Here is a 12,477-nt window from a genome sequence, read left to right on the forward strand (position 1 = left end):
GTTTTACTGAGAGCTATAAAGACTTGGCACTCCGTAGCTTTGGCCATGACCGCCATTGTGCTCATACTTTTCTCCCCACGATAAAAACTATTGAAAAAAAAACTGTGACGTAGCACTGCCAAGTCCCTATTCACAAAACAGACTGCATTACGAGCTTCGCCGCCGTTTTGCGTCCGCTTGCTAACACGTCACACGTAGCCTTTGACAGCGCCTCGCTAGGGGGAGATTTTATTCTGGTGATGGCGTCACTCCGTTACTAGCTCTCAGTAAAATATTTCCCAAAGTGACAAACTTATGCAACAACATTATAGACTTATGGTATGGACAAATACTCCACTTCAATACCAAAGCGCCATCTACATTCCCGTAATTATCCGCTTCCGAGAAACTGCCGTGGAGATGGCGCCACAATAAAAACCGTACTCTTTTCTTACCTTCTCGTTTTTAAGATGCTGCGTACGTGGTTTGCTCAAGACTCTTAAAATTGTAATTGGTCTAGACTCTCTGGAATATGGTCAGTCATGTCCTATTGTTAATGGGGCACGTCCTCTCTTCCGTTCGGACAATAGACTAACGAAGAGATATTGACCATGTTCCCGCCAATTATCTCGCACGCCAAAAACAAAGGGTAAATATATATGGTTTATTTTTGGAAACAAAGCGGCAGAGCTGAGATAAATTTCCGGGTATCTTCCGTTTCCTTGGTGTACCTGGGGTATTTTTTACGAGCATTCCTCAATAAGAATGCGCGTGGTGCTCGCCAGATGGCAGGGGATGCTTAACGTCTCCGAGAAACGTTACCGAAGGGGCCCCTCCTTAAAAGCTAGATCCAATCTGGCTGATTGATACTATATATATACTTCCGAGTTTTAATCAGAAAAAGGCGTCAGCTGTCAATAATTTATCGCAGATTGATACATTGGGGAATTTTACTGTTTTTACGAGGCAGTGATGCCAGACCGGCGAAATAAAATTTCCCTTGTCGGAACAAAAATTCCCAGTTTTACAAAACCCTAGAAATAATCGTATTTCGGTAAAAAATTACTTAAGTAAAAATAGTATTCGTTGTTTTTTATAATAATTATCCCTGTAGGGCCTTATTATATAAAAAAAGCGCCATCTATATTATAAATATCGAACTATATAACCTTAATTCATCTTAAATAATATTTACTTTGTCAGTTTTTAGTTTAATTCCTTAATGAAAGCTTAAAAAAATAAAAAATAAAAATAAGATTCTATATCCTGGTTTCCATTTTTAGTGGTAAAATTTTTATTATATGTTGAATATTTCCCTCGATATAACTGCTGTAAGGACTAATCAAGGTTAACTGCGAACACACAGTTTTCTGCAGTTTTTGCTATTTTGGCGACGAATCTCTTCGCCAGATAATGTTAGCTTTTTTAGACCAAGGCTTATTGAAAATTAAAACGCTTTTATAATAAAAAGCGTCATTTATTTCGACGAAATGATGACAATCGGAAAATAAAATTACTTTTTAAGATCTAAAACGCGTTTTAACTGATCAGTATTTACAGAAGAAAATAGGGGGAAGTACGCTTCTAGTCAGCTTTGGAAAGGCGTCACTTTTCACGAATTTTCGCGCCAAAACGGTTTGGCGGGAAATCGCGGATGAATACATCGTTTAAAAAATCAATTTTTCTTAAATAGAACAATTGTAACATAATGTCCTTCTCATTCTCTGCTAATTGAGCTAAGGCGTATTTGCTTTCGTCGTTTATAGCCGAGTTGAATCAAAACAAAAGTGGAACTACTTTTTCAGTTTGGTTTATTATGCGTAAAAAGGCATTTTCGTGGGTCACACGACGACTTCTATGGCTCAAAGCTACAGATACGTACTTCCCCTATTTTCTTCTGGTATTTATCAGCATCAACGTAAACTATTAGTTATTTTGCCAACAAAAATATAATCTATTAGCTTGTCCTCAGTAGTGTTTAGTCTACGCGGAGGAAGATTAAAGCCTGTTCAATAAAATCATACCTAATTGTATTTCCCCCGCATTTAGCGTACTGCCAGAACGCCGAGGAAACGAACCTGAAGCCTCGGCAATAATAAAAATAAACTATAGTCAAACCGATTGTATTTCCCGTCGCTGTAGAAACAACTCCTTATTTGACTTTGACGGATATTTTATGGACGAATTTGTTGAAGACGCCATCTATTATTCACTAATACAACTAAAAATTATTTATATTATGAAAGTTATAATTTTATATTTTAATAAGTTATTATGGTAATATTTAGAGTTAATATGAATAAAATGAACATTAGTATTATTTTTAAAATATATAACAGGCGCTTCATAATTTAGCTCTTATCGTTTTGATTATTTCGACAAACTAACACACTTATGGAACATATTATAGACTTATGATGTCACCTGACCAATTATCCTGGTCAAAAAAGTATTAACGTAAAAATGTCATTAAGTATTCCGAAAACATAGGAAACGGTATTTAGGATATTCTTTCGTTTTCAGAGTGGAGAAGAATTAGGCCTAGGTTTGACGATCAAACTTGGCGACGAGAATTTGTATGTGGGCCGCATATTTTCTTGGTCAATAATACAACTAAAACGTTGAATGTTGTTTATCTCTACTTTTTTTGGCATTATCTTTCTAATTGCATTCACACCGACGAAATAGTACAATGTCTACGTTGAAACCACCGATTACTTGTTTTCAAGGAATAAAAATATTTGGAAAAAATGGGAATTTATGGGTAAAAATATTTTGAAAAAATAGGAATTTATAGGTAAAAATATCTGGAAAAAATAGGAAATTATGGGTAAAAATATCTGGAAAAAATAGGAATTTATGGGTAAAAATATCTGGAAAAAATAGGAATTTATGGGTAAAAATATCTGGAAAAAAATAGGAATTTATGGGTAAAAATATCTGGAAAAAAATAGGAAATTATGGGTAAAAATATCTGGAAAAAATAGGAATTTATGGGTAAAAATATCTGGAAAAAAATAGGAATTTATGGGTAAAAATATCTGGAAAAAAATAGGAAATTATGGGTAAAAATATCTGGAAAAAAATAGGAATTTATAGGTAAAAATATCTGGAAAAAAATAGGAATTTATGGGTAAAAATATCTGGAAAAAAATAGGAAATTATGGGTAAAAATATCTGGAAAAAATGGGAATTTATGGGTAAAAATATGTGGAAAAAATAGGGATTTATCGGTAAAAATATCTGGAAAAATAGGAATTTATGGGTAAAAATATCTGGGAAGAAAAAATAGAGATTTATGTGTAAAAATATCTGGGGAAAATAGGACTGTATGGGTAAAAAATCTGGGAAGAAAAAAAATGTATGTGTAAAATATCTGGAAAAATAGGAATTTATGGGTAAAAATATTTGGAAAAAATAGGAATTTATGGGTAAAAATATCTGGAAAAAATAGGAATTTATGGGTAAAAATATCTGGAAAATATAGGAATTTATAGGTAAAAATATTAAAATTTAAAAATATTTTAGTGTTTTGGTTTTTTTTTAATAAGATTCCATAAGAATTGCATAACGCTGCTTACAGCAGCTTGGCAAATAAGTGCTAACTCCAGTCCTAAAGGTAAGATTCCCTATAAGTTAAGGTGTTTAGTACATTTCCCATAATATAAGCGTATCAGCTACATAATGACAATTTCTATAATTATAGGGATTTGTAGGTACAATTTTTGAAAAATAAGAAAAAACAAATGACCAATTTGAAAATAAAGGAATTATAGGTACTCCGCGCTTGGATAAATAATAGTAGTTCCTACCTGGATATATCACTCTATAGCGTTCCGCGTGCATTTGCTAAGTGTTTGTTTCGGGTTCTGCCTTGTAGAAGGCTACGTGTTACGGGAGTTTCGGAAAATCCCCGCTAACTTCGCCGCATTTTCTGGTCAGGTTTTTTAAAAATGATATATCCAGGTAGGAACTACTATGATTAATCCAAGCTCTGCGAGCCCCGTATTTAAGTTTTGAAGGAACGAGCTAAACATTTCTCTCTTTTGTAATAATAAATGATGCAGACCATATTTCTCGTTTCGTGTTTATGATGTTGTAATAGGTAGGTTTACTGATGTATAACTGGGTAGTAAGTCACAGGGGCAGGGCGATGTAAAGATTTATTTTTTATTTTCTGAAGTTCTTGAGATGGCGCCACTAGTACGTTTTCGCTACAATTTAGGAACTATTGGCGCCATCTCTCGATTGAAAGAATCTAAAAAAATCCGAGTTTTTGCTTACCCCTGTAAAGCAAACTCTGCGTCGAACGAACTGTAAGCCGAGCTATACCGGTGAAAACGGTCACTTGGGCGCTCTACACCCTTCGTTTTAAACCAAAAGCTACAAGCTTTTATTTCTAGACCAAGCTTGCGTGGATTGGCTCCGCGTATTAATACTTCCTGGCAGGAATCCATACTTCTACTTGGAATTCTTCTCGCGGCAGATGTTCGTCTCAATGTGGCGGACGGTTTTGTTGACGTCACTATGTTAACTTGACAAACAACTACGTGAGAGCGGATTTTTTCAAAAAGACAGCTTTCTATCTGAATCACAACCGAAATTTACAGTTAAAAGTGTTTCTTATTTTAACGCAAAATAGGCTTTTGAAATATTATTTGTTTCAAGAATTTATTCACGTGAACCTATGTTGTCATGATTTCCGGAAAACTATCTACGCCCACAGGGCCTGCGATCACCTCTTACCAACAGAAATGGTAAAAGAGTACGCGAGGAAAATGTGGAAGGGGCGTGGTTTTTATCCCGGTAGTCATGGAGCAAAGAGGGATATTCTCTGTTCACATCTATGCGTTCTTGGTCTTTTCTGTAGACCAACACCATGCAATGTTTTAGAATAACTTAAGAATTTATAGAATTCCTATAGTAGTAATTAAGAATAAATATTTATTTGAAATAAACTGGATTACATTATCTATATGAAAGCTTTAGAATGACGTTTTCTTAAGCCTTTCTATAGAAATACTATCAATAGAATACTCAAAAGTCTATTCACGGCTTACGGGTGGTGATCAAAAGGTACTGTCATCCCGAATATTACATTTAATATACTAATAATATTTATTATAATATATACTACAGCAGGAATCCATAGCTCTACCATAGTAGATTTTCGTCTCGATGTGGCTGACGGTTTTTTTGACGTCACTATGTTAACTTAACAAACAACATCGTGAGAGGGGAGCGCGCGCAGAGGGGATATTTTTTCTCTTGTAGGCGGGGCCAAAGCCGTCAGAGTGATCTTACCATACGCGATACGCCAGGATAAGCATTTCAACATTCCAAATAGAGGGATGGATTCCCGACTACAGCATTTGTGCACCATAGGGCGTCTGGATTAAACTCGACGATTAATTAAATGGCCAGTACGATCGTAAATAGCGAAAGGCATTGTAATTTAAAGGCATTTAAATCGCTAGATGAATTGGGCCTAAAGTGGTGCCTAGCTGATTATTATTATTATTATTAAAATCTCGAAAGAGCTCTAAATTATTCTTGAGCCTTTCTATAAAATTTCTGTACGGGTGGAAATTATCGAATTGCTTAAGTCCCGAGTATAAAATCTATTGAAAATTGCGGGTAATAATTGTGGGGGAACTATCATCTCCATTTCACACTTAATTAAAACTGCACATACGTTATACTACTATAGGAGGTTTCCTCCTAGTTTGCTCAGTGAGTCGTTTAGTAGAATCTTCTTTGAACGGATAATTTTGGCATGTGACTGTATTTTGCATTTGGGCAGTAGAAATGGAAGATCCTATAGACTTTTAATACCAAAAAATCAAGAACAATCCTAACGAAAAACATTTTCAAATTTCTGGCCAGGAGTTTGCATTATATACAGACTTTTAATCCCAAAAACATTAAAAACGCTCCTAGTGCTCAAAACGTAAATTCGTGTTCTAAATTTTGCATATACTTTTCATACAAAAAGCATTCACAGCACTTCTAACGAAAACAACGTGCAATTATTTTGCCAGGATTTTGCATATAAAAGATCCTACCGACTTTTCATAAAAAAAACATCAACCACGCTCCTAGCGGCAAAAACGTGAAATTTGCTGTCCGACTTTTGCTTGTAGAAGCTGCTACAGCCTACAGAATTTTGATTAAAAAAAAACATCAACAGCGCTCCTAGCGGCAAAAACACGAAATTCGTGATACATCTACTATATACTCCCTTTAAAATGAGACCACCGTTAGTTAAAATTTATGGTACCTTAAAATAATAGTTAAAAATACGAAAAACTTCAAAATATTTAAGGTGAATTTGTAGTTTTTGAGAACCGAATATTCGTTTTGGAAAATAAGGTTTATAAGGGCCTCATAATCTGTAGGTCCCTTGTAAAAAAATATTCTTGATGCGCCGCTACTAAACAGAATTTCTAGGACTAAATAGGCAGGACCTTGCCTGTAGAATACGACTCTCCTAATCTGGAATCCCACAATTTAGTGGTCCTCACGTTCTTTTCAGACTTTCCCCGGCGTGGGTGGGTTCAAGAGGCCGCCTCGATTCTCCCTTCTCTCTCTGGTCCGCCACCCAAAACCCCACCGCGTCCCACGTCAAACGGAACTCCCCCTAAAAATAGTTTACAAAAACAAAGTTTGAAACGACGCAAAAAGACATTCGAATTGGCACTTACGACACGTTAATCACGCCGCGAAACTCCAAGATTTCTTTAAAATATTAAAGTACGAGCGATAAATGTAACTCGATAAGGGAAACGTGTTTCGTTTTGGAAATGTTTATTCATTTCATCCCAAGTATTCAGCACAGCGCGATGTTGAGGGAGTTCTTGCTCCATCTAGTGACAGAAACCGTTACTAAACATTCACCGAGCTTCACTTTAAAGTGAGAATAAAATTACATATTTTAAGGTGGATCACCTAATTTTCCATTTCTACCACCAGAGTTGACAGAAACTTGGGGTACATGGCGCTAGTTACGTTAAAAACAAGTTGTAGAGGGTGTTAGCAGACGAATTTTCGATTTAAAATATTTTTGACATGAGAAACGATATCTAGAACATGGAGACTCATTTTTATTGTTCGGAAAAATGCATTTTTAATCAGGTAATTGACATTCAAAGAAATGATAACGAATCACGATGACAAATAATTTTGAAAATATAAATTCAAATTAGTGTTGTTAATTTTCCGGAAAAATAAATGCGGAAAACTTTCCAAAAAATTTTCCGCAAATCGGAAAAATTAAAACTTGAAACATAAATTACTTTTTAAGGGTTTTTAATGTTTTTAACTTTTTATCGATATAAAATGTCTAATATCAGTAAACATACTAGAGAACATTAATAGTGCTACATTGTTAATCAGTTTAAATTAGTCTAGAGGTTTAGTTTTACTTTCAGATTCGAAAAAATGAGGCGAAAATGCCACTTTATTTAAATTTGCAAACAATGTATTAGACTAATCATGGAATGAACACTTTTTTTTAATTTTTTTCGGAAAAATACGGAAAATTTTCCTGAAAAAAGGCCTCGGTCATTTCCCGGAAAATATTCCGACTTACAACACTAATTCAAATAATAAAAGGCCAACCACAAATCTTCTCAGTTTGTAGAAAAGCAGAAAATAAAATCTGCCACTAACCCATCGATTATTTTTCTAAATTGTAACCGCTCAATAATGTTCAATGTTTACGAAAGAAAACAAGCTCGTGTCCATTTATATTTCAGAGCACCGTGGCTGAAAACACATTTGTGTTCTTCGCGGTTTCAACAACATTTTAAAAACAGTAGCTTCTCCAATCGATCTGGGACTAGCGCGGGCGGTTGGCAGCCTGAAGCCGTCCCAGCGTCGACAAACCCGTAGAAGCGAGCCAGTATTACAGCCGGCATAGACGCAAAAACTCTCCTCTCCCAGAATATCTTAAACATCTATGTTGCTGGTTTCGCAGACCTCATAGCTAAATGTAAAAATACAACGAAGTACGGTAGTCGGTACTTGGGGATTAAAATGTCTTTAAATCATACTATTTTGTAATTTAAACCTGAAAATTCAAACATTAATTATCCCGCATAATTTTTGTAATTTGAACTTTAGATAAAATTTAGGATACTCTATCATTAATTTTTTCTATTTCATTTTAGCCTATTATTCATCAATTTTCGTAAATTTAAAAATGTATATTTTGTAATTTAAAAGACCAATTTTGGGGTACTTTTATAATTAATTAATTGTTGATTTTATAAAATGTCTTTACGCTTGCCCAACTTGTGGAAATGTTGCCCTGGAATAGTTCAGCCAATGCCTAAGAATGAGTTCATAAACTCTTTAGTGGGAGAGAAAACGGATCCACAGCTGACGCGGGGAGGCAACATTTCAACAAGATGGCCAAGGTTATTTTATAAAAAAAACTATTTACGTAATTTTTTTTATTGAAACGAGGTAAATTTAGTCTATTCTTTCATTAATTTTCGTAGACATAAATTTATATTTTGTTATCTAAAAGACTAAATTTAGGATATCATTATTTTCCTCCATTTTAAATGATTAATAAGGCAGCAAATTTGTACATTGAAACAAGCTCATTAAAGTCTAATTTTCGTAGACGAATTATCTAAATTAATATTTTGTAATAAAAAGACTAAATCTATAGGGTTCCATCATTAATTTTAAATGTTAATAATAATTAATATTCAAATTAAGTTACAACATTTCTTATGGTTTAAGAAATTGAAATTAAAACTATCATTAATTGTCATCCAAATTAAGGGGTTTTATACTATCTTTTTAACAATACTATGGTATAGCTTAGCGTTGACAGGGTAATTGATCGAAACAACAGCGGTTCCTTTATGAGAGAGTCATCGTTGCCAGATCGTAAAAATCAAATTATGGTCCGAAAATTATAGATTTCACAAAAATAAATCAAATTGGCGATGAATTTGAGTTTTGTCAGCAATTATAAATTTTAATAACGCGTACAACAAGTTAGGCCTATTGAAAAAAACATAACTAATCCCAAAAAAAAATATAAAATGAAAACTTTTTGCATTACTGTAATCCTTGACAAATAATCAGGGTTGGCATAGAACCAGCCATACCGGTTATAGCCACCTGGTTAAATCCGGTTATAGCCACTGGAAAAAATTCAGATTTTTGTGGCTTTTTAAAAAAAAATTACAATATGAATATTTTAGTAAATTAGTAGTTTTTATTTAGAAATTTAGTTTATTTTTGTTTCATATTTAGAAACTGGTTTACTTTTACCAGTTTTTCGGTAGGTTTAAAGTTCCAAAGTTCGCTGCCTCACTTCTGTCATACACAAAAACTAGGGGGAATTTCCCGAGGAAATCAAAAGAATTAATTTATTTTATATAGTTATTTTGCTTTATTTGTTTAGTTTCTTATTTACGACAATAACTGCAGACAATTTCTACTTACATAAGTAAAAGCTACTGTTTAAATTTTAGCCGGTTATAACTGAAAAAAAACCGCTTATAACCAAATTAAAACCACTGATCTGGATTTTTTCCAAAAAAAGCCGGCTTTTTTCGAACCCTGCAAATAATACACCCAAAAAAAATAAACAAAAACAAGAGAAACCAAAAGTACCTATTGTTAAAAATAGCATAAAATTTAAACAGATTTCCTCTAAAATTCAATATCGTCTATTGAAATTAACGCGTCATCAAAATGATCGACGTGTACGATAATTATCGTACGTCTGGCAATGCTGGGCCACTAAGCGTTTCTTTGGGTATATTTAAAAAGGATTTCCTCTCTGCCCCCCTTCCCGATTGCTACGACGCAACAGCCCTCGAAGGCGGGCTTCTCCTCCGAAAAGGCTTACCTGGTCGGGATTCCATCTTTCCAGAGCGACTACACAGAAAGCTCTCCCCACTCTCTCTCGATCCTCCGCACCCGGATGACTTAATTTATCCGATTAAAAATACTTGCCGGAATACAACGCGGCTCACGAAATAAAGCGACTCTGTTTTAAAGGTCAAACACGTTCCGAATGGAACGGCAGCTGCAAAGCGAGCAGCTCGGGCGAAAAAATGTCTTTCGGCGGCTCCTTCGAAGGCCTTTTCGCGGCGCGGCTGCTACCGAAATACCGATTGCCTCGCGACTACTTTCCGAGCGTCACCACCAGGGCGGCCCTACGAGCGCCAGCTAGACACGACGGGGAAAAGGGGGGGGGGGGGGAAGAGCTAAGCCTTAGCCTGTACGCGAAAATCGAAACTGGGAAATAACGCTGCCTCATTCCGAAGAAAATAGAGAAAAGGAATGGAAATTGTAACGTCAAGGAGGCTTTTTAAACTATCTCGACGTTTGAAAGCTTTTCCTTGACGCGATAAATTTTTTGTTCATAATATTTCAATAGCCGAGGCTAACGTCGTTACGTTACCGGAAGTAAGTGACCCTAACGTATCTCGACACGAAATTTCTATTCCTCTCTTCTATTTTCTTAGCTCATTCTCACTGGCGACGCAAAAATAAATACAGCCAAAGCAGCGCCCAATTATCGAATAGATCTGAAACCGTTTTGTAAACACTCGTTATAACGTATTCGAGTTAAACCATTGTTAATATTATTTTAATATTTTTATATATATAATATTATTATATATATAAAAACGAGGGGATAATAAATATTTAATAACCACTGATAACCCTTCAAAAGGTAGGCCTCATCGTAATTTCATAATAGATTTTAACATAATCCGTAATAATATAATAAAATTTTTAGGGGAGTCTGATAATGTGAACTATATTATTTTGGTACTCTCATAATTTGAGTGTTAATGTGGTGCGACCATAAGTAACATAATTGCAATAAGTATGACACTTTAATGCTAATTTTCTAGCCGAACCTTTTTTTTGGCACTGATACTCTCTTCAAGCTGTGACTTGGACTCGCGACTTACCGTTTTGGATGACTACGTTTTGATAAAAATTTAAGCCTTATATCGGAGAGCACGTTCTGGAGTCGCGAGGGGCTTTGGCTTGGTTTTGAAGCCCGCGTGCGAATCACGCGTGATAAAAAAAACATGAGCTCGTGGCGCCGAGAAAAACTTTTTTAATTTTTATCATTTTAGCCTAATATTCCGCCTATCTATCGGAAACCAGATATTTCGGCTTAGCGGAAGTCTCGCATATTTTAGGCACTAGAGGGCACTGTGCTGAGAAACATCTTGATTACGTAATAACTATGAAAATCAGTTTGGTTGTAAATCTCATTAATTGTCATACTTATTGTTATTATGTTACTTATGGTGCGACTGACAAGGAAATTTATAAGTACTACCAGAAGTATATAATATCTTAGAAAAGTGTTCATCTGTATATAGTACCAAAAGTGACATAATTACCAAAAGTGTGTCAATCGGACCTATTTCTTAATGAATGTTACGAGCGAAATAAAAGTTGGGAGTAGAAGGGAAAGTATGCCTTGGAGAGGGAAGGACGTTAAAACGAACAAATAACGCCTCGTAGTGAGGAACGGAGGAACTAAGTAGCACTGGTCAAAGTTAATGTACTTTTTGATTTTTCGTCGTTCTGTGGAGATGCTATCGCCATCTACCTACGATATAATACCATAGACTAAAAAAGATCCAGAAAGGCGACAATAAATAGTCTTTTATGTGGTCGATCTCGAGTCGAGCATTCATTAAAGCAACTGTCGGCTCTATCATTGCGGAATTTCTACCTGTATTATGAAAAGGGCCCTGTTATTAGAGATGGCCATGAATCTAGCAGATTCTTCGAAAAAAAAAACGACTTTAGTGGAGAGCGTGGTGCCATCTATTAATGGCAAAGGAAGTTAAGTTCAAAATAGCCCTTTTAAACAAATTATACTTTATTTAGTTAACTATATATCCCATGTAAAAATATTGTTTAAAATTACTGTAATTTATGTCATTGACCAATTTACAAACGATCCAATCAACGCGAGGGGTACCTATAAGTACCCGACTTTTGGGTAAAAATTTAGCTTAACTAACTTGTTTTGATTACGACGATAGCGACATCAGTTGAAAAAAGAGCTACTTGACGTCGAGCCAACACTTGCTTTAAACCTTTAGCATACGAAAGTACACGGATTGTCACTTTTTTTGGTAATTATGTCACTTTTGATGGTGTCAATGTTATTCGCAAACTAATTTTTCAAAGCAGGTTTTGGAACAAAATATAGTGCGGTAAAATTGGCCCACTTAAAAATGCCTCGAGCCGCGAAAGTATACGTTTCGTTTAAATGGTCTTGATGGATACTTCTCGGGTAAGAGGTATTCTTATTCACTTCTGATACTATAAATAGTAACAAAATCCTAGTTATCGTGGCACTATTTTTACGTGAATATAGCCACAATTCCCCAGTGAATTGTTCCCGGAAAAGGGCGTGGTTTGATGAGGACCTAACTAATAGCTTTGCTTATTAGGGACCTTCCGCTTTTCCCCGAAGAGAGACTA

General features: G+C 35.1%; 1 protein-coding gene across 2 annotated transcripts in view; it reads right to left on the reverse strand.

Annotated features, from left to right (window-relative positions):
- Positions 1 to 12,477, reverse strand: part of Schip1 (Schwannomin interacting protein 1) — a 137,586-nt gene that overhangs the window by 26,006 nt on the left and 99,103 nt on the right. Inside the window, exon 1 of one of the 2 annotated variants that reach the window (XM_090169111.1) lies at positions 9,857 to 10,116. The exons of the other annotated variant lie outside the window; for it this stretch is intronic. The gene's annotated coding sequence lies outside the window, so the exon portion shown is untranslated. Of the gene's footprint in view, positions 1 to 9,856; positions 10,117 to 12,477 lie in introns of those variants that run through there. 2 annotated transcript variants of the gene reach the window in all.

This window comes from Leiobunum rupestre, chromosome 3, assembly GCF_980474605.1.
Source record: "Leiobunum rupestre chromosome 3, qqLeiRupe1.1.hap1, whole genome shotgun sequence".
In the NCBI taxonomy this organism is placed as follows: Eukaryota; Metazoa; Arthropoda; class Arachnida; order Opiliones; family Sclerosomatidae; genus Leiobunum; species Leiobunum rupestre.